The sequence below is a fragment of the Trichomycterus rosablanca genome, chromosome 4 (assembly GCF_030014385.1).
Source record: "Trichomycterus rosablanca isolate fTriRos1 chromosome 4, fTriRos1.hap1, whole genome shotgun sequence".
NCBI classification, from domain to species: Eukaryota; Metazoa; Chordata; class Actinopteri; order Siluriformes; family Trichomycteridae; genus Trichomycterus; species Trichomycterus rosablanca.
The window spans coordinates 15,946,156-15,969,989 of NC_085991.1; the positions used below are offsets into that span (position 1 = coordinate 15,946,156).

Sequence of the window (23,834 nt, forward strand, 5' to 3'; positions counted from 1 at the left end):
GACTGTTTAGTATAATATTTTCTACGTCTGTTTTGTAATTTAAATCTTTTAAGAGTTCGTTATTAAAAATCCATACTCCTGGTCCCCTCTCTACCTCAATAAAATTTAATTTTATCTCTTAAATCTCATGATCGCTTTCAGTGTATATTTTGTATTTTGATTTTAAAATATTGTGCTCATATTTTCTATTTAAAAAGCACAGGTCGATTCTACTTTGTTTTAAAATGCCGTTAACTATTTGTCTTCTCGAGAAATCTCTTTTATCTTTATTTCTTTTAGACCATGCTTCTATTAGATTATGCCGTTGTATTATTTTATATAGTTCTTCTCTTCCTTTGTCCTCTCTAAAAACCATAGCATCATCCATGTCATCTATAGTTAAAACCGTGTTAAAATCTCCTATAATAATAGTATTTTCCCAGATGTTTAAAAGATCATTCAGTTTATTTAAAAAAAATTTCTTTTCTAATTCTTCATTTGGTGCCTGTATGTTACATATGGTTAAAATCTCATCATCTGTTTTTATTTCTACTGCTAAAAGTCTTCCTTGCTCGTCTTTATATACAATTTTTGCCATTACATAAAATCCTTTTTTTTAATAAAATAGCTACTCCTATATTTTGTGTTTGGTCATTATTATAAAAAATTTCTCCGTCCCATATGCTTATATACAAGTTTACTTGCTTGTTTGTTAATTTGGTTTCTTGTAAACATATTATTTCATTATTTTTATTCTGTTCTATTAATCTATCAAACTTTTCTATTCTTCTATAGTTTAAGATGCTCATGAGGACGAGCAGAAAGTGGAAGTTGTTATTCTTTATCTTTAAAATTTTTATATAATTCTTTTCTTTGTATTTTTAACAACTCGTGTCTTTTGTTGCTTTTGTTACATTAGGCGTTATTTTTTTTGTTGCTCTTCGTCGTGCGAGACTCACCAACACAAAGGGTCTTCTTCTTCTCTTTCTCCTTTGCTTGCTTCAATGTTTTTATCTTTGTCGTTTTCAATGTCATCTGTCTGGGTCCATAAAATTCCTTTGTCCTCTGTTGTCTCTTCTTCTTGCAGTGTTGTTTGTATGTCCATTTCATCTTGTTCTTCCTGTTGTTGTTTATTGTTGTCTTGTGTCTTCTCTTCTCTGTACTGATATTCTTTGTCTTTTTGTTGTTCTATTTCCATGTTTTCCGTTGTATTTTTCCCAGGTAGTTTAGCATCCGTCTCTATCGTCTCATTCTGTTCTTCAGTGTCTGTGAGGTGTTCGCAGCAACATCTGCTTTTGAAGTGATTGCAGTCTATGCATTTTTCATTTATACAATCCTTTGCATAGTGTCCTTGTTCTTCGCACAATCTGCACAAAAACTGGGGGCAGCTCCTCATGACGTGGTCTGCTGCCATACACAGTCTACAGATTTTCACTTGTTTGTTGTGTATTACTCTGAAGTATTGGGGTCCATCGGCAGTCTCGAATCTCATGCTGTATGGTAGTGATACCATTTCTTTTGGAAATTTCACTCTTAAAAACCTTGTTCCGTCTGCGATGGTGGTACCCGGGTAAAAACGTCTTTTTAATGGTAAGATTGGAGTAACTCCCCATTTTATTAGTCTATTAAGAATATCTTCATCAGATATATATGTTGGTAAATTTAAAAATGATACCATTATCTCTGTTGTTGTCAGCTTTCTTACCTCGTAGAGTTTCCCTTTGATTTGTATTCCATCCATGATGTCTTTACACAGATCTTCATTTTCAAAGGTAATTTCAAATTCTTTGTTTTGTCGAGGTCTTAGTCCAATAATTTTTTTGTTAATCTCTGTGATAATGTCCATTGCAGCGATGCTGTCATTTTCTGTTGTTTCGATTATTAGTGTTGCTTCTTTCTTGTATTGTTTTTGGTGAATTGTTCTGTATTTGAGCAGTTCATAAAAGGTAGCTTTTTCTTGTATTCTTTTTTTCCAGTTTTCTGCTGACGGACAGACAAGCTTGAGGACGCTTGTGGAGATTTAAAATGTATCTTCATCCTTTACCTCATTTTTTGGAGATAAAAGGAAGCATTGTCTGATCGTCAGTGGTCTGCCCTGTGCTACTGTCCGTACTCATACAGGTGAGAAAGAACCCTTCTTTGTTTTAGTAGTAATTCTGTAATAAAATAGTGATTTAATTAGTTCTGTGGAACTGTGTGTATACGTTGTCCCCTAGAAGCTGACCGAAAACTGAGTTTTCGGGGTCGAGACCTCCCGTCCCTCGACTAAATGGGATTTTTGACCAAAGTTTTTCGATAAAACTTGGATTTACATTGACGAATGTAACTTAGCGGGGCAACGGCGAATAAGTTAAACTCTGGGTGTTTAATTGAATGCATGGTCTGGGACCTGCAACTTGTGAACGGGTTGGCAAGTAGTATTCGTGACGTGTTGTGGCTGCAAGGCGTGCGCATTTAGCTAGGGGCATATACACAGCACTTGCACAAACTAAAAGACTGGATTCTTAGTAGATTTGAGGAGTTAAATGTTGTATGTTGTCTTGTTACATGTATGTTGTAGTTGTATGTGTTTTGCAACTTTTGTGACTTGCCATTTGCCATTCTTGGATATATTATTTCGTATATTATTTCTAGTGGTATATTATCATTTGTTTTAATATCATTAAAACTTCTGAGCCGCTACTACAAAGCTGTAGTACGTATGTAAGTAGGTATGTAAAAACTAAATAATTATACATTTTTCTTGTTGAAATTTGACACTTTTCCGCTAAAATATGGGCCAGAACATGAGCAAAAAACATTCTGTGATAACACTTATGATTACCCTAATATATGATTTATGCATGTTAAATATTGATCAGACAGTGTAAGACAAATAAGTTATTGGATAGAACAAGGGAAGTTTTGGTGAAAGTTAGAAATGTTAAAGTGACTATTGTATGTAAAGAAAAAAAAGTAAAAAGTAAAAAACATTTTAGGGAAAGAGAATTTGCAGGTAGGGAAAAGAAAAGAAGGTAGTGCAGGCAGGGCAAATTAATCTGTCTCTCAGTTTGTTAAAATGCAGGCCAACGCTGACCTGGACTCCACCCCAACATGCATGCAACAGAAACATTCTGCTCAACAGCATCACCAGCAACAGGAAGTACGAGACATGGATTCAGACGACCACATTAAGGAGGGAGGAGCAGCAAAAGACAAAGGAGGGGCAGACACTTCCAGTGCACAAAGACTCTACACCCAGATCCTCCAACACCTCCACCACTGGCCACAGCAACCAAAGGCCTCATGTCATCTGCTCACACAAGAGGTGTCAACAGACAAAGCCACCAGACATCAGTGATGACTCCGCCCAAGCTTGACATCATGAGCAATCCTGCTCATATCATCTCATGGAAGACACATCTAAAATGAACTGAGACCTGAGATTTGAAACACTGTAAAAACACTTGCATTACCTGGGATTTTGCCTGATTAAAGCACATACAGTCTATGCTACAAAGACTGTGCTAAAAATAAATAAATAAATAAAGAGAAGAAGAAGAGAAAGAAAAAAAATAGGAGCAGGGACCTGCATGCAGCCAGTGGGCATTACCATAAATTAGGATGGGGTCATGGTGGACATGGGGCTATCTGGATACAGTGTGTTATGATTGCCGGAAGACTGGACATTTTTCAAAGGACTGCCCAAATAATATCAGTCACATGCTGTAACTGTGAGAAGAAGGGACACACAGCCAAGAACTGTTCCAGCGGTGATGAAGAGACCAATCAGCTAAAAGCAGACTGGAGGGTGGAGTCTGGGGAAGCAGCCTACTGATTGAACAGATGAGTATGGTTCTACACACACACCACCTAAAACTATCTTAGTGTATTTCATAAGTGTGTTTAATATTCTATTTTGTATTTTACTCACTTATAGGCCCAAATATAGAACATTGCTTATAGCCACTTGAATGCATAGAATTGTGAGTATGACACTTACTGCATCTGTGTCTGATTTCTCATGTGATAAATAGAGAATCAGCTCTGATGCAGTAACCAAGGTCACTACATATCTTGTAGATTTGGCTAAAGAACAAGTTAGGAGTGAGGAAGTAGTTTTCATATCACCAGATGAGCTACATTTTACAGCATGTTCATATGGATCATATGTAGATTTTGAGGCAATATGGTACAGAAAATATTTTTTTTAACAGAATTTTTTTTTTCCTTTCTAGAAAATATCTATTGATCTAAAACTAATGTATAGCTTGTCCAATGTTTTTTGCTCTGTCCTGGTCATTTGTTTGATGTACTAGGTTTCGTACCGCATGTTTTATTAGCAAAGCCTGGGCATGGCAAATGGCAAGAATTGGGCCCTGAGTTTTGTAGGGCCAACAAGCCAAACAAGTGGGAATAAACCACTGATCCTACATTTGTTTAATTTAATAATCAGAGTGAAAAAAAATAAATAAAAATAAGGCTTTTAATTACTGTGCATGCAATTAGAACAGTTTAAGTTAAGGACTGTGGGGATTCTCACTTGCACCGCCTTGCTAAGTCTGTTGTCTACAGACATACAACCAAGGTTGGCAGAGGTGCCAAGCCATTTGTGGGCTAAGGGAAAAATTATTTTGGGTTGGTAAAGGGGGCCGGAGGCTGTGAGAATTAAACCCCTGAATTAGCCTAAATATTGTTCTTTTTAAACACAGTACCTATTAAAGACTAAAGTATTCAAAGGGATCGCACCAAGGTTTAAGTTATAGCCAAGTGTCATTGTGCCTTGTCTTAATTCATCGGTCCGGACCCCTATTTTAGTTTGATTTATTTTTAGTTTTTTTGGTGAACAAGGCGAGACGTCCGCCACAACCAGATGACTGGAGATTTGTCCAAAACCTTTAGGCAGTTAATATAGCAGTGGTACTTAGAGCTATACACAATTTTGAGTCAAGTACCACAGGATAGTAAGTATCCTCCAGGCTAGGCCAGGGTTTTTGGTGAATCTCCAACCATCTACAATCAAGTGTTGAAGAATACTTTGAGCTCATTAAATTTTACACCAGGGTAAGCCTTACAAACCATTGTACCATCTATTCACCATCATGTACTAACACTTGTCTTTAGTCCTGTCTTCTAATTACTTGTTTAGATTAGGGATAATTAGGAATATTTTTTGTAGTTATTTATTATAGGATTTTTTGTATTATTGTTGTACTTACACTGTTTTTGTCTTGCACTTTTTGTACCGTGTTACACCGTGATCCTAGAGGAACGCTGTTTCGTTTCAATATGTACTTGTATGTAGCTGAAATGACAATAAAACCTCTCTGACTCTGACTGCAGTATGCTGATAATCTCATGATTGAAAAAGTCATAATAAATAAATGAATAAATAACAGTGCTAGGATGACACAGTGGTACAGCTGCAGCACCTTGTTAAAGAGGACCACAAAGCTAGTTTGTCTAAATTAGAATTAGTCAAAAATCAGGTAATGGTCATGGGATATTGGCATGATATTTCAGCATCAGATAAGACTATTTTACCTGATTACATTGCTGCCATTAAGAAGATTCCTAAACATGCATATTCCTAAACATGTTACTAACAAGCAAGCGCTATCTTTTTGGGCATGTCATACCGTAGAACCTTTATCCCCTAATTATTAGATGTTGGAGGCACCACTGAGACAAATTGCTCATGGACAAGGCCTCACTGCACACAGTAAGTCAAGTGGACAGAAGATGGACTGTGCAAGCTTTTGTTGACTGAAAATTATGCTTGCAGACTACACCTACACTTGGACTGTCTGACCCATCTAGACCTTTACCCAGACTGTGGACGAGAAACATGACTGTATGATTTCAGTTTTGCTCCAGAAGTACGGTGACAGATGGAGACCTCTGGACTATTTTATTTTATTTTTTTTATTTTCAATTGTTACAATTAATGTTTTTTTTTTTTTTGAATGATTAACATTACCATAAATGGTACACTGTCTTGAATCCAGCTACTAGGTTGTACGCAGACGAGGATGCTGAACCACATGACTGTCTTAATAACTAATAAGCTTTCCTCCCCCAGGCCAGATCTGCTGGAAACCTCACCCCTTAATCCTAAACTGGAATTGATTGTTGCTGTATCAGCTTCTCGCAACCCTGAAACTGGCAAGAGACAAGTGAGCATTATATTGGTCATTGTTCATGATGTTGTTAGATTCATGATGTGGTTACTTAATATCATATTATTCTTAATTGAAGTTTGTAAATTTTGTGGAAGGCAAAACCTTATCCATTACATAGACAGTAGGGAATTTGGAGACAAATGTTTTTTTTTTTATTATTAGCTCTGATAACCACACTGCTCACAACTCTTTGGCTTCACAGTTGCTTGATGCTATCTACTTCCAAAACAGGTTGCTGTTCATAAGTGTGGAGCTTATACTAACAAGTTTGATTTTGTTTCACAGGGTAGAGGCAAAGTGGAAGCTGCTGCTAAAATACCATATACGAATGTTTTGTCTGTTGTACATGATTCTAACACCAAACTATTTTTCAGGTTCCTAAAATCCAATAACGAGCTACTTCCGATGAAAAGGCAGAGGTGAAAAGCAGGTGGTGTTGTCTCTGGTGGTGTGTGGTCTAGCGCTGATGGTAACAGTATCTCCCAAAGTATTTGTTTAAAATTGACCCATGGAAAGCACCATGTGTAAAAAAGGGGGGATTAGTGCATTTCTTAGAAAACATGATTCACTAGAGCCTCTACTTCTTATGCACAAAAATTTTGTCTACAGTTTTGTAACAACACTGTCAAAGGCCAAGTGATGGGACAGGCTGTATACCCTGCTCCAAATAAATGTTTCAATCACCTGTAGATGAATTTAATTTAATTATCACTCAGTGAAGACAAAATACTGCTTGGTGAATTTAGACATGTTCTTCAAATGGATTAAACCATTATCAACAGCCAAGATTCAGAAACTTAAGCAAAAACACTGGTGAAAGAAATCATCTATCGATGGGGGATTCTAGCCAGCAGTGGAGCTGTGAAAAGAGAAAATGGCACCCAGATAAACAAGCTCACTAAGTGTTGTGCTGGAACAAACTTGTCCTGGACTAAGGTGTTGCCCCTGATGCTCATGCAAATGAGAATGAGGGAAGATCAAAACATAGATCAAGCCCATATAAAATTCTGTACGGGACACCTTCAAATCTAGGAATAGAGTCAAGTAAACCCACACCATTAGACACATCCCAATGTAATGTCAAAATTCTCGATTATTGTGCAAATCTGTCTTCTGCTCTAAATATGATTCATAGGCAGGTAAAAGAAGCCTTTCCAACACCAGCAACAGAGCCACTGCAAGACATAAAACCAGGAGACTCAGCAGTGGTTAGAACCTTTGAAAGGATGGAATGAAATAAGCAGAGGTGGACCAGATCATCACAAGTACAGCTGACAACCTGCACAGTGGTGAAAGTGACAAGCAGAGCCATGTGGATACACGCTAGCCACTGTAGGAGAATTCCAGAGCCACAAGAACAACAGTCACAGACAAAAGAACCAGCATCAAATATCGAGATATTTAAGATCCAGCTTCAAGCTTGAGTTAAATTTGAGTTAATTTTTAGATCCATAAAAGTGTTAGTGCTCCAGCCTACAGACGACTGCATCAACAACATCCTGGAAAGATCACGACTAGAAACCAGAGACGCATGATGAAATTTTTTAATATGGGTGTGAACAAGTTGTGATGTTACATGACATATTAATGAAGCAATAGCTTAAACCTTAAACCTTAAAGTATTACAGATGTATTCCATGTAAATTTTTTTTATTACGTTAATACTTAGTTTTATCTGCTAGTGTTTGCCAACTTTATTAATTTAATTTTATTGTCATAAAATGACAAAAAGAGGGAATGTTAATGAAAATGTTAATTAATACACATAACAAAAGGTGCATGGTTTGCTCCTACTCCCAGATCCTGTGATGACGTCCAGATCCTATCTTGCAACAATTGCCATACATAACAAAAGACTGTCGCCTGCAATCAAGAGACTTACAAATCCTGTTCCCGCTGACTTCAAACAGTTCCTACTCCGCACCTAAGAAACATCTGTTAAATGTGTGAACTTTCCCACACAGCAATAAGGGCATTGTCACCATGTATATAAGAGATACTGTATCTTTGTTCCACATCGCACTGCTGAGGTTTTCTACGTGAAGGGCTTGCCAGTGTGATCCTTCTCTGCAGACAAGAATAAACCTCTTTTTCTACTTATAATCCAGTCTACAAGGTATTTATTAAAAGGGTTTTTTCCACCACAAAACCTTCACAAACCTTTTTTGAACTGTTTATTTATTTGTTTGTTTATATATTTATTTATGTATTTATAAACGTATTATTTATTTTATTAAGATTATTTTACAGGTCTAGGGGACACTGAGCTTGGTTGTGTATAATTAGCTAAAGTAGCATACTACGTTTAATACATTAATTAACAGAACAGTTACCAATCACTTTTTACAAGGTTGTTATAGGTGTTAAATATCATTTTGTTAAATAATACAAGATACTAACAATCAATCAGAGAGAGCAGGTGCTATTTATATTATACTATGTATGTGTGTGTGTGTGGTTCACTGATAACAAGCTGTGAAAATAAACAACTTTGATCTTCTGAGCTTTGGGGAACTTCAAATAAGTGAGTTTTTGTACAGCATCTCAATAGCTTTGTATCACTGGGTGTCTCTAAGAGCACAGTGATAGAGAGCAGAATCTGTCAGCTTTAGATTGTTGATAGTGAGTTCAGTAGATGTATCATCTGTGTTTGACTTTAATCGAGAGTCAGTAGGTTTGCGCTCCTGATTACTATCTAATTTGGCACCTTTATACAGTAAAAACTGTGGTGCACTGTTAGGATTTTGTTTGTACCAGTAAAGCAAAATGTAGCTGCTGCTGGACTGATATGAACATTTTAGAGTAACAGTCTCTGTTTCTTTTGCAACAATATTGTCTTCTACTGGTCTAATTTCATCTGCAAAACCACCTGTTGTAAAGAAAAAGAAAATAATTTAAACAAAATTTATTTGCCAGCAAACACAATGTAATAAATAAATAACCTTTATTTATTGATGAATATGTTTATTATTACCTGATGCTAATGTGAGAATCAGTGTTATGTATCTCCCAATGTGCAGCAGGTTGCATAACTGAGGCATTTCTGAACACAGCTTTGTGAGGACTCGGTATAACAGTTCTGTATGAAAGTCAGCACTCACAAGTTTCTAGGAAACCACACACAGGAAGTGCAGAAGCTTCAGCACAACTACACACATTAGTTTCAGTATCCATTGTTCACTAAGACACTGCTGGAAACTTTTGGAATGTTGTTAGTCATTTATAAAAGAAATATAGTAAAACTATTTTATTCTAAATGTAAGCACTGTGTCCAATTAAAGAATTTACTTCCCTTTCATACACTTCTTCTCATCAATCATGTTTTAACTGTAAACTGTCTTATTAGCAATATTCAGATAAATAAAATTTAAAAACACTTTATAAATTGAATCTTTGTGTCTTATGTACTACTATTAAAACATTAAAATGAGCTGAAAATCAGTCCCAGAGAATACAAATTCTGATGATTGGACTGTGCTGAGGTGACCTAGGATGGAATTCCACACTGCTTACACAGAGAGATAAAGGCTGTATGAACAAATGCATTCATATGTAAAATGTGTCAGGTACAACGATCAGCCATAACATTAAAACCACTTTTTGTTTCTACACTCACTGTCCCAAAAAATCAATGTGAAATACTGACGATACCACAGCAGGTAATTATTTCCTACATGTCCACTGTAATTGCAGGATAAAGTGACAGAGTTTCCTTCCATGCCATTTTCAGGTAGCCACTGAGGTATATTTAACAGTCTCATGCCACATCATAGTTGAAAACTGGCAAATGTTGGCATACGTGCTAGAAGCATGCTCTGTTCCTGGACAACACACTGCAGACAATATCTCTTTACAATTAACCAGAATCGTGCAAGAATGGGGCATAATGGGCAAGATTCTGGCTGTAATAACCGATAATGGTGCCAACATGGTTGCTGCTGTGCGCAAAGCAGGTTGGGCACACTACCCACATTTCGCACACTGTAAATTTGGCGGTGAAAGACTCTTTCAAGGCTCACCCTGACTTGCTTGAGATTCATAAGAAAAGCAGTGCTGTTGTTGCTTTCATTCACCATAGCAATAAGGCTGCAGACAAGCTCAAAGAAATTTAGAAGTAGCAGAACTAATTCAAGCAGTTGAAACAAGGTGGAACTCTGTGTTCTACATGTGGAAGAGATTGTCTGAGGAGAAGCCACAGTACTCTGTCTCCTTGGAAAGAGCTCACTTTGTTTAAGTGAAGAAGAATGGTCTGTCATTAGTCTCTCCATCGATGCACTGAGACCATTTGAGGAAGCAACCATGGAGATATCAACTGAAAAGCATGTTTCAATTTCAAAGGTGATTCCCTGGTGTCACTGCTTCTCAGTTAATCATCTGCAATGTCACTGTCATTTCGGGGCTATTGAAATGTTTTATGGTCTTGCTGTCAGCACCTACCTGGACATTAGATTTACCTGGGATTTCATGACTGCAAATGTTGAGCCTGTAAAAGCTCGACTTGTCACTAAAATGCAGTCAGTGAGTCAGACCTCAGCATCGTTATCATCTGCATTAAGCTCGAGCTCTGCCCCAGTTCTTCCATCTACTTCAAGCTTGTCTGCAGGGGCTGCTGCATCCCCATCTGCAGCAAAAGGTGGGATATGGACAGTCCTTGCATCTCAGCAGCATCGGACAACTGGGACTGATGCCCTAACTGAAATGCGCAGGTACTCAGAAGAGAGGCCAATTCCTTGGGATCAGGATCCACTACTTTGGTGGAAAAACAATGCACCCCAAAAACATTCCCCTCTCTGAGCAAACTTGCCAAGAAACATCTGGGAGTGGTTGCAACATCAGTGTCAGCTGAGAGGATTCATTCAAAGGCAGGACAGTTACTAAGTCACAGGGATGTGCAATGAATGCAAAAAATGTGAACATGATACTGTTCCTGAACAAAAACCTCTAAGCAAAACCTCTGTTCTGCACAGGGGGACAGGGCCCACAGGAGGACTTCTGGGAATAGTTCTTTGAACTCAAGGCTTTGGGGGTTGTTAAGTTATTTATAATTTATATAATTTTTGTACCTGAAAAAAAGAATGTATTTAAATTTGTTTATTAAGATAATAAAGCATTTTCTATTTGCCTATAAATGTTGCCCAAATTCTGTCCTGGATTTTAACTAATTAATAAACCAAAGAAAAATCACAAAAACACTTAAAGATCATGAAAATTCATTCAGATTTAGTAATTTGATGATGCATTTACCTTAATTATTAAGAAGTATCAGTATCGGTGATACTGGCCCTGTATTTACTTGGTATCGGATCGATACAAAATTTTGCAGTATCGCACACCACTAGTGTGTAGATGTTTTACACTGATCATCCATAACATTAAAACCACCTCCATGTTTCTACACTCACTGTCCATTTTATCAGCTCCACTTACTGTATAGAAGCACTTCATAGTTCTACAATTACTGACTGTAGTCCATCTATTTCTCTAAATACTTTGTTAGCCCCCTTTCACCCTGTTCTTCAATGGTCAGGACCCCCACAGGACCACTGCAGAGTAGGTATTATCTAGGTGGTGGATCATTCTCAGCACTGCAGTGACACTGACATGGTGGTGGTGTGTTAGTGTGTGTTGTGCTGGTATGAGTGGATCAGACACAGCATCGCTGATGGAGTTTTTAAACACCTGACTGTCACTGCTGGACTGAGAATAGTTCACCAACCAAAAACATCCAGCAAAGCAGCGCCCTGTGGGCAGTGTCCTTATGACCTCTGATGAAGGTCTAGAAGAGTGGACAGTGAGTGGACACGGTATTTAAAAACTCTATCAGCGCTGCTGTGTCTGATCCACTCATACCAGCACAACACACACTAACACACCACCACCATGTCAGTGTCACTGCAGTGCTGAGAATGATCCACCACCTAAATAATACCTGCTCTGTGGGGGTCCTGACCATTGAAGAACAGGGTGAAAGCAGGCTAAAAACGTATGCAGAGAAACAGACGGACTACAGTCAGTAATTGTAGAACTACAAAGTGCTTCTATATGGTAAGTGGAGCTGATAAAATGGACAGTAAGTGTAGAAACAAGGAGGTGGTTTTAATGTTATGGCTGATCGGTGTATATAAAAGTGACAGATAGGAAACTGACATTTAATTTCTGAGTAAAAATGATTTGTTGCTTTAATATTAGCATATCATTACCCACTTATTATCTGTAATATGAAGTGCTTCTGAAATGTACATATTTTATCTAAAGGAACTAAAATATGTAACTTAGTGTTTAGTTTTTGTACAGTATAGAATGAGTTTCTGTCACTGTGGGCCTCAGTAGTAGAGAGCAGAATCTGATACTGCAGCAGAGGAGATGTTCAGATCCACTCGATTTTTATCGTCATTTATTTTTACAGAAAACCCAGAAACTGCAGCTTCTTTCTTATATTCATTAACCAGAATAATGAGCTCTGGTCTGAATGTGGAGTACTGCCTGCAATTACAAAGGATCTGGTACAAATAATGACCTGCAGTGGTATCGTCAGTACTCCACATTCAGACCAGAATGTGGTCTGAATGTAATAGAGTCTCTCTCCAAGACAGTTTTAGTGGTTGAAACTGAATTAATTTCCTTTGCGCTGTTATAACCTGTGGACAGAGAAAGAATAATGTTTATTTATTGAAAGATATGAGTGTAAGAAAAAAAAAACTGAGCAGCAGATACATTGTAACCTTTATTTAAGGTTTGGATAAAGGTTCTCATGTGTTATGTGATGTTATTTCTCACCTAAAACAATGGAAAGAAGACACAGAAATCCAATCCAATCTGCTATCATATCTTATGCATAATTAAACCATTTCCTCTCTTTAACTTCCTTTTCCAGCAGTACAGCCCTGTTACAGAGTTTAGTAACATGTAGATGGAGCCTGCCATCATGTGCACACTTACACTCACTACATCTGTGTGGAACAAAACCTACCATCTATTTGTACTGTATAACTGATGCAAATATTAATATGTTTATTCTTACAGAAATGCTGTCTTTTTATATTTGATGTAAACATTAACTTAAACTCTTGATTTATGTATTATTATGTATTTAATGTATTGTGCTACTGACACATAACTGTTAGTACATTTGGTTAATAATAAGTGAAGTATTTATCATGGTAAGCAATAAGCCAAAGACACTCGCAAAAAGTGCACTGAAAGACACGTCAAAAATCTGCACACAAGCATTTAGAAGGAAAAAAGAAGGCTTACCATATAATCCCAACAGCACTGTACTTACTGTAAAATATGTACAGGGTGAGTCAAAAGTCTCAGGACACTCTTTTATTTCAGAAACGAAAGGGAAAATGACATATCTAAATACCCCAGCAAGTAATGGGTGAGGGGGCCTATCTTTTAGGCTATGTCCTTAACATGGCCGCCATCTTGAAAGCTGCCATATTGGATCAAGGGCAAGTTTTTCCAATGGGAAGGTGGTCATGTAGCATATCAAAGAAGACCAGAATTTTCTCAGAAATCGATTGCCGCAAGATATCTCTTGTGTATGGTTCTCGGTACCTCAGATCCAACAATGCAGGTCTTGTCAAAGTGGAAAGAAGTCACTGATGCTGGTGTCCATTATGGTCTAGCGGTCAGGATTCCATGCCATGTTGCTGTAGCTCAAGAAGCTTGTTCTGTTGGAACTATGACTTCAGTCTATCAGGGACTAGTGGACATTAGCTGGTTGTGGCTGACCGTTGGAATGCCGTGATCGTATAGTGGTTAGTACTCTGCGTTGTGGCCGCAGCAACCCTGGTTCGAATCCGGGTCACAGCAGCGTATTTTTGTATGCCGTGCTTCAAAGTTTTCTATTCTCTATTTGGTCAAAAGACAGAAATGAGGGCGGAGCTTCATGGAAGTAACAAGTATAGTCCCTCAGGGCCAGTGGTGCAATGGATAACGCGTCTGACTACGGATTAGAAGATTCTAGGTTCGACTCCTGGCTGGCTCGGTTACCTTGTGCCACTTTTGTCTTTCTAACTCCTTGTGTTTGGTTCTCGGTACCTCAGATCCAACAATGCAGGTCTTGTCAAAGTGGGAAGAAGTGACTGATGCTGGCGTCAGCCGATGGTGAGTCCTTCAGTTTCCCATATGGTCTAGCGGTCAGGATTCCTGGTTTTCAGCCAGGCGGCCTGTGTTTGACTCCCGGTATGGGAATTCGCCTTTATGATAAGACTCGAGCAAAACTTTGCCTATTAGTTCCTCTGTGCCATGTTGCTGTAGCTCAAGAAGCTTGTTCTGTTGGAACTATGACTTCAGTCTATCAGGGAGCGCTCAACGTGAGGTGGACGTGGCTGATCGTTAGAATACCGTGATCGTATAGTGGTTAGTACTCTGTGTTGTGGCTGCAGCAACTCCGGTTCGAATCTTGGTCACGGCAGGGTGTTTTTGTATGCCGTGCTTCAAAGTTTTCTATTCTCTCATTGGTCAAAAGACAGAAATGAGGGCGGAGCTTCAGGAAAGTCACAAGCGCAGTCTGAGGGCCAGTGGTGCAATGGATAACGCGTCTGACTACGGATCAGAAGATTCTAGGTTCGACTCCTGGCTGGCTCGGTTACCTTGTGCCCTTTTTGTCTTTCTAACTCCTTGTGTATGGTTCTCGGTACCTCAGATCCAACAATGCAGGTCTTGTCAAAGTGGAAAGAAGTGACTGATGCTGGCGTCAGCCGATGGAGAGATCTTCAGTTTCCCATGTGGTCTAGCGGTCAGGATTCCTGGTTTTCACCCAGGTGGCCCGGGTTCGACTCCCGGTATGGGAATTTGTCTTTATGATAACACTCGAGCAAAACTTTGCCGATTAGTTCCTCTGCGCCATGTTGCTGTAGCTCAAGAGGCTTGTTCTGTTGGAACTATGACTGCAGTCTATCAGGAAGCAGTGAACATAAGCCGGACGTGGCTGACCGTTGGAATGCCGTGATCATATAGAGGTTAGTACCAGCAGCAACCCTGGTTCGAATCCGGGTCGCGGCAGTGTGTTTTTGTATGCCGTGCTTCAAAGTTTTCCATTCTCTCCTTGCTCAAAAGACAGAAATGAGGCCGGACCTTTAGGGAAGTCACAAGCGCCGTCCCTCAGGGCCAGTGGTGCAATGGATAATGTGTCTGACTATGAATCAGGAGGTTCTAAGTTCGACTCCTGGCTGGCTCGGTTACCTTATGCCCTTTTTGTCTTTCTAACTCCACAAAGTGGAGACCTTTAAACAACGTGTGGTTACTAATCTGTATGTCATTAACATTATATTAAAAGAATGGCTGCATAAGATGAACTACTTCTATTTGGTGTTACAGTTGTGATTTTTTTGTGTGAGCAGCACCAGATCTAAAAGCAAGAGTTTCAGGGGTTTTGTTCAGTGGTCTGGTATTCGTACCCACGTGTGCAGAGAACAATAGATTAGCCGTCCATCACCTTAACCACTCGGCCACCTCGTCTTGATTTACCTGTCTGTTTCTGGTCTGATTGGTCTGATTGATCAATGTAGTTTTGTAAAAGACTAAAGAGCAGAAAGCTCATTTTATTTTAGTTCTCTTTAAAACTGACTGTTAACAAATAATGCACTAATGCAGTGTGCGTGCACATTCTGGTAAACACCCAGATATTTCTTAAAAGGCAATGTAGCTGTTCAAGCCGTCTGGGTTAATCAATCCGACCAATCGACCCAGAAACACATTTCCAACACATACAACCCCTGAAATTCTTGCTTTCAGCTCTGATAATTAAGCTCTCACCTTTACAACATATTGGCACTACTCACAAAAAAATCACAACTGTAACACCAAATAGAAACAGCTCATCTTATACAGCCGTTCTTTTAATACAATGTTAATGACATACAGATTAGTAACCTCACATTGTTTAACTGTCTCCACTTTGTGGATTTGTGGAGCTGGATTATTGAGCATGCATTAAGAGTTTAAAAGATAATGTTTTCGACGAGGATGGGATTCGAACCCACGCATGCAGAGCACAATGGATTAGCAGTCCATTGCCTTAACCACTCGGCCACCTCGTCATGTCAAGCTATGAGGTGTTACCAGGAGTGCTATTGCAGGTGTGTCATTTATAATCAAGTGTGGCAGGAGGAGCTTCAGAGGGCTGGATTGCCAATTGGCCTGAAAACGGGTGGAAAGAGGCAACACAGACGATCTAAACTACTACTCTTATGTCCGTTTGCTTTTCCACATAGGCTGCAATGTTTTCAAAGCAGACTGAGGTCATTTGAGAGAGTTTTTAAAAGTGCTTTCACCTCCACGAGGATGGGATTCGCCTGCACTTTTAAAAGCTCTCTTGAATTACTTTGGTCTGCTTTGAAAACATTGCCGCCTATTGACCATATAAGGAAGAACAAACAGACGTAGGAGTAGCAATTCAGTACGTCAGTGTTACTTATTTCCATGTTTTCAAAGCAGACTGAGGTTATTTAAGAGTGCTTTTAAAAGTGTGTTTACTTCGACGAGGATGGGATTCGAACCCACGCGTGCAGGGCACAATGAATTATCCATTCTTTGCTTTGTTCATCTAGTTGTAGACCTTCCGATCCTTGGTAGTTCATAGCCAAATTTATCAGCCATGCACTGATCTCTGTTACTTAAATTGTAACCATTAACCAGCAGGGGTCAAAACTTTTATATTTTGAGGTAGTTTGGAGACTTTTAGCAGATGCAAGATTTAAACACACAAGTTTGACATGTCAGTTTTTACTGCTGCGCCTCCGAAGTACCATAATCACACATGTAATAACACCTACCCTATGGAGCTTTTGTATTATTTTTGTACAGTTACAGTATAATTAGCACTCTTTAAGTGTATTGATCACTAGTGTGACAATAATACACTTAAGTGCACTGTAGCATATTGCAGATTAGTATACTTAAGTCTACTTTATAGCTTTATGAAAAATACACTTAAGTAAACCTTTGTATATGGTATTTGAAGTGTGCTTTAAGTGCATTAGTTCAGCAGTTGTTTAACATACTTTGCAAAAATATACTAAACATTTATTTAAAAACAAGTATTTGAGAAGTATATATATTTTTTTTAAAAAGTGAGCTGAGGTGCAGTTTGTTTTCACTGATACTGCTTGAGAAGTTTCTACAATTTAATTGGAGTTCACCTGTGCTAAATTCTATTGATTGGACATGATTGGGGATTACCAACACCTGCCTATATAAGGTCCCACAGTTGACAGTGCATATCAGAGCAAACTCCAAGCCTTGGGGTCAAAGGAATTATCTGCAGACCTCAGAAACAGGATTGTGTCAGGGCATAGATCTGGAGAAGGGTACAGAAAAATTGCTGCAGCTTTACAGGTCCCAAAGAGCACAGTGGCCACCATCATTCATAAATAGAAGAAGTTTGAAACCACCAAAAATCTTCCTAGACCTGACCATTCAGCCAAACTGAGCAATAGGGGAAGACGGGCCTTGGCCAGGGAAGTGAACATGAACCCGAGGATCACTCTCATAGAACTCCAGCGTATCCTTGTGGAGATGGGAGAATCAATCAGAAGATCAACCATCCAGGCAGTACTCCACAAATCACACCTTTATGGTAGAGTGGCCAGACGGAAGCTACTCCTTAGTAAAAGGCACATGACAGCCCGCTTGGAGTTTGCCAAAAGGCACTTAGAGGACTCTCAAACCATGAGAAACAAGATTCTCTTGTCTGATGAAACCAAAATTGAACTTTTTGACCTGAATACCAAGCATCACGTCTGGAGGAAACCAGGCACCTCTCATCACCTGGCTAATGCCATCCCTACAGTAAAGCATGGTGGTGGCAGCATCATGATGTGGGGATGTTTTTCAGCAGCTGGACCGGAACGATTAGTCCTGATAGAGGGAAAGATAAATGCAGCTAGGTACACCGAGATCCTTGAAGAAAAACATTTTCCAGAATGCTCTGGACCTCAGACTGGGGTGAAGGTTTACCTTCCAACATGACAATGACCTGAAGCACACAGCCAAGATAACAAAAGAGTGGCTTTGGAGAAAGTCTGTGAATGTCCTTGAGTGGCCCAGCCAGAGCCCAGACCTGAATCCATTGGAACATCTGTGGAAGGAGATGAAAATGGCCGTGTACTGAAGCTCCCCATCCAACCTGACAGAGCTTGCAAGGATATGCCAAGAGGAATGCTTGTTTATTGAATGATTGTTTATTAGATACAAGAAGCAAGTGATAAAATGTAAACATGCTAATAGCTCCCTCCTCTGAGAGAAGGTTTTTGTACAGTATAGCTGGATTTCCTGTCACTGTGGGCTCCATGGCGCAGTAGTACAGTGCAGAATCAGATACTGCAGCAGAGACGATCTCCAGTTCCATTGTTTTCTTTGTTTTTGTTTTGTAGCGTTTCATTGAGATTCTTGGGTCAGACGCTTGAGCTGTTTTAACATCTTCACCATCTCCAATAATCAGCACTAAATACTCTGGTTTTGATCCAAGTTTTTGTTGATACCAGTGAAGACTATCAACCGATCCATCATATGTACAGGACAGTGTGATGCTGCTTCCTTCAGCTGAAGAATAGCTGTTTTGATCTGGTTTAATGCTCTCAGCAGCTTCTGATATAAAACATTATAACAACTTATAACATTTAGTTGATACCAAATTAAACACATTTTATTTCTAAATATAGAATTTATACTTCTAATAGTAGACAATACAAACATATTTAAATAAGATGCCTGTTGTTTATTACTTACCATTATCATCAACAATAATGAAAATGAAGAAGAGGAGTAACATCATTGTGCTGAGTGACTAATTCAGATCTGGCATCCAGAGTTGAAAGTGTCTCTGCTGTATGTAACCACATCTGGATCCCCACCCCCAATCCAGTTACATCCATGTCAACTCATGTCAACCTTTATCTGATATTGTGAAGATAGACTAACAAACCATTGTATATAAATAAAAACAAAACCTTTATGTAGATAATAAAGTGTAGCTGCAGTTTATGATCTGTTTGTTGCTACACTTCAACAGCATACAGATGTTACTAATATTTCTACTGGCACATTACTGAAACACTATATACATTAACTGCACTTTACACATATCACTATCTATATCCATTTATCTATATTATTGATTCTGAATCTTTAGATGACTGTTTTAAGGTGTATGTTTACAGTTAAGTTTAATGGTAATTTATTATATATATTAAAAAGGTACTGTGGTTAATACAGTGGTTTAGCAAAATGCTGATGATTAATTGAATCTTCTTTTTATTTTCTACCTTCCTAGGATATAGACCATAACTAACTCAGGTCAAATGGCAATCAACGCAAATAGGGGCAGTGGTACATTAGATGTTAGGATGCTGGACTAGTAATTTGAAGTAGCTAAAGCGGTTTAAACCTCACTGCTTATTATTGTATTGTACTGTATATTTGGACAACTGGTGTTACTTTAACAGCTTGTCATCTTGGTGTATTAGAGGTGAACTATAAACAGACAAATAGCTCCCTCTTCTGGGGAAAGCAGGTGCTATCAAAGTGTTTTCCCCCGTGGGGACCCGGGATAGAATAGGTCCTCAACCCCCTCTGGTTGTTCGCAAGAGGCGAACAAATGAGGCGCTCTGTTTGCCGTGGGGTGCGACCCGTGTCTGTGGAGGAAGGGATCCTGGTGTTTGAGGGGAGTGGTGGCTGCGGCTACCATATTCCCAACACAGCACTTTGGCCCCGACTTCACATAGACGGGAGGTTGGAGTGGCCCGCTCCAATCAATCGGCTGGTCAGGACATGCCCTAGGTTGTATCTCATATGAGATCCCTAGAAGGCGCTGGCTCAGGGTCAATCGAACGCTAAGAACATCCGGTGTGTCGAGTATACTATCTTTATAACCCTGGTATGTAACCGCTGGATGTCCGCGGCTCTGCATATCCCCGAATGGGGCTCCGAGGTGGGTGGGGAATAAGGATAATGAAACAAAGACCTAACAACCATGAATTCCAAACATACCCCTAAACGAAAACTCCTGGACTATGAGAACGAACAAGAACTGGCAACTTACTTAAACTCTGGACCAATTGACAACTGGCCTAGATTTGTGGTAATGGAATCTACCCAAAGTGATATGATGCTGACTAAACTATCACCATTCGCCATTCAGAAAGGTATCATGGGAATAGCGGGGACAGTAAAAGATGCAAAGAAGTTACGATCAGGTCAAATACTGATAGAGTGCCTCAAAAAAGTACAAACTGAAAACCTGCTGAAAACAAAAATATTTGCAAACATTAATGTAAAGACCTTTCCTCACCCAACACTTAACAGCAGCAAAGGAGTCATCCGCTGCCGAGACCTAGGAGACATGAGTGAGGAAGAAATAACAAAGGAACTGACTTCACAAGACGTAAACAATGTAAAAAGAATCACAATCAAGAGACAAGAGAGAATCATCGAAACCAATACATATATCATAACCTTTAACAGAACCACTCCCCCAAACAAACTCCTAATAGGATACCAAAGGATAGATGTTGATATATATATCCCAAACCCTACAAGATGCTACAAATGTCAGAAATTTGGACATGGATCGACTGGATGCAGAAACACTACAACATGCTGCAACTGTGGGGAAGAGGGACATGAAATGCCATGTACCAACAAACCAAAGTGCAGAAACTGTGGAGGCCCACATGCTGCCTCAGACAAAAACTGCCCAATATGGATGAAGGAGAAAGAAATTCAAAAGATCAAACATACTAAAAAGATCAGCCATGCTGAAGCAAAAAAGCAGGTCTCAGACACTCCAAGTTTTAAATTTACAAAAACTTTTGCTGATGTGATAAAAATTACGCAAACAAGCAGCTGTCAAACAGACTATACATGGCTCAACAGAGACAAACCACAAATAATAAACCCTACTAAAGACTCAACCTACTTAAAATCAAAAAACATATCCACACAGAGCTCAAACATGGCTCTACAACTGACAGCTGACACCTCTAAACCACAAGAAGAAACAGGCAGCAAGAATGACAAAACACAAAAAACCAACTGCTCCCAACTACCAAGCACCTCAAATGATGACACACATAAAAAAGAGACAATTAAGGACATAGAGATGAAAGAAGAAGGACGTAGCAGACATCGCAGTACATCCCCAAAAAACAGAAATAAATCTCGCTCAAACATACCTAAACCCAAATGACAAACACTATACTACAGTGGAACTGCCGGGGCCTTAAAGCAAACTATAACGAACTCCAGCGATTAGCACTACTCATTAACCCATCGGTTATTTGCCTCCAGGAAACCCAAACGACCCCAAATAATAACATACATATAAAAAACTTTGCTGCATATCATAAACCAGGACCAAACATTGGTAAAGCAAGTGGCGGGACCATGATATACATAAAAAATAATGTCCCCCATAACCATATAACGCTCAACACCCACCTACAGGCTACTGCAATCAGAACGTCAAATATCATTCATAAAAACATTACCATATGCACAATTTACATCCCTCCAAACACTATGTTAAAACTAACAGATCTAAACAATTTAATCGAACAACTCCCAATACCATTCATCCTATTAGGAGACTTCAATAGCCACAACATAATATGGGGGAGCCAAAATACCAACAGTAAAGGAAAAACAGTGGAAGAATTTATAAATACAAATAACCTCTGTTTAATGAATACACCTGGACATACATACTTACACCCAGGGCACGGAACATACACAACAATTGACTTAACAATATGCAAACCAGAACTATATATTCAATTTTCTTGGAAAATATGGGATGATCTGTGTGGCAGTGACCATTTTCCTATCCTCTTAAGTCCTGATAGACCCCATCCTGTAGCTACACCACAAAGATGGAGAATAAACAGAGCTAACTGGCCGGCCTTTCAAAACCTTTGCAAAGAGAACATGAAGGCGATACCCACAAGAAATGAAGACCCTATAAAATGGTTCACAACAACTCTGAATAAAATTGCTGAAAAAACCATACCAAAGACATCACAAGGAAAAAAGAAAAGAAATCCTTGGTTCAATAATGAATGCAGACAAGCAATCAAGACACGGAAAAAAGCTGAAAGAAAGTTTAACAAACACCCCACAACAGACAACCTTAATAATCTACGAACCTCCAGAGCAAAAGCCAGAAGAAGAATAAACCGAGCCAAAAGACAAAGTTGGAAATTTTTTACAAATAACATTAACACAAACACACCAACAAACCAAATATGGAACATTATTCGAAAAATGGAAAACAGGAATACACAACCACGAGTCCAGTATCTGAAAAATCAACAGGAAACTGCAAACAATGAAGAAGAAATAGCAGAATTACTGGCAAAAACTTTTGAAAACATATCCTCAAACAAGAACTACAATGATGAATTTCAAAGAATGCGAATACATAGGGAAACAAATGAAATAAACTTTCAGATGGATAATAAAGAACCATACAATCAAGCTTTTACATTGGATGAACTACACCACTCTCTCCAGAAATCCCATAATACCACAACAGGCCCGGACAACATTCACTACGAAATGCTGAAAAAACTACCCCTAACATCGACAGAACTACTCCTGCAAATATACAACCACATATGGAAAACCGGAAACATCCCAATGGCATGGAAGCAAGCAACAGTAATACCCATCCCCAAACCTGGAAAAAATCATCAAAATCCAGAAAACTACAGACCAATAGCCCTGACAAGCTGCCTTAGCAAGACACTAGAAAGGATGGTCAATAATCGCCTAGTCTGGTACATGGAAAAGAACAATGTCCTTAGTGAGATCCAAACTAGCTTTCGGGAAAAAAAGGAGCACAATGGACAACCTTACTAGACTAGAAACATACATAAGGGAAGCCTTCATCCACAATGAACATACAGCCGTCATCTTCTTTGACCTCGAAAAGGCCTACGACACTACCTGGCGATATGGAATATTACAAGACCTTCAACAAATAGGACTTAAAGGCAGACTTCCAATCTTCATAAAAAACTTTCTAAAGGACAGACACTTCAAAGTCCGAGTCAACAACACTTTCTCTGAAGAACTCATCCAAGAGACGGGAGTCCCCCAAGGATGCATTCTTTCTGTAACTCTCTTCAACCTCAAAATGAGCAAAATTGCAAAGGAAATACCACCTTACATCTTCTGCAGTCTATATGTGGATGATCTATGCATAGGCTACAGGAATCAGGACATGGCAACAATAGAACACAAACTTCAACCCTGCATCAATAAAATACACAAATGGTTAAACACAAATGGCTTTAAAGTATCTAAAAGCAAAACAACTTGTATCCACTTCTGCCAGAACAGAAAACTACACCCAGATCCAAAACTTTTCTTAGACGGAGAACCCATAAAGATAACAGAAACTGTACAATACCTGGGCCTAACACTAGACCACAAACTGACCTTCATCCCTCACATCAAAGCACTAAGAGAGAAGTCTTTCAAAAAACTAAGAATACTAAAAGTACTAGCCAGTACTAAATGGGGAGCAGATCATGCTATACTTCTACGAATATACAGAACTCTAATCAGAACAAAACTGGATTATGGATGCTTTATATATGGATCAGCCAGAAAATCGTACACCAAGTGCCTTAACACAATACACCACCTAGGGATCAGAATTGCCCTAGGAGCATTCCGCACCTC

General features: G+C 38.9%; 3 non-coding genes across 3 annotated transcripts; 2 read left to right on the forward strand and 1 right to left on the reverse strand.

Annotated features, from left to right (window-relative positions):
- Nucleotides 1-14,662: 14,662 nt before the first annotated feature.
- Nucleotides 14,663-14,735, forward strand: trnar-acg (transfer RNA arginine (anticodon ACG)). The gene has a single exon. It is a non-coding gene; the product is annotated as a tRNA-Arg (tRNA).
- A 134-nt stretch (nucleotides 14,736-14,869) lies between these two features.
- trnae-uuc (transfer RNA glutamic acid (anticodon UUC)) lies at nucleotides 14,870-14,941 on the forward strand. The gene has a single exon. It is a non-coding gene; the product is annotated as a tRNA-Glu (tRNA).
- A 1,166-nt stretch (nucleotides 14,942-16,107) lies between these two features.
- On the reverse strand, nucleotides 16,108-16,189 carry trnas-gcu (transfer RNA serine (anticodon GCU)). The gene has a single exon. It is a non-coding gene; the product is annotated as a tRNA-Ser (tRNA).
- Nucleotides 16,190-23,834: the final 7,645 nt, after the last annotated feature.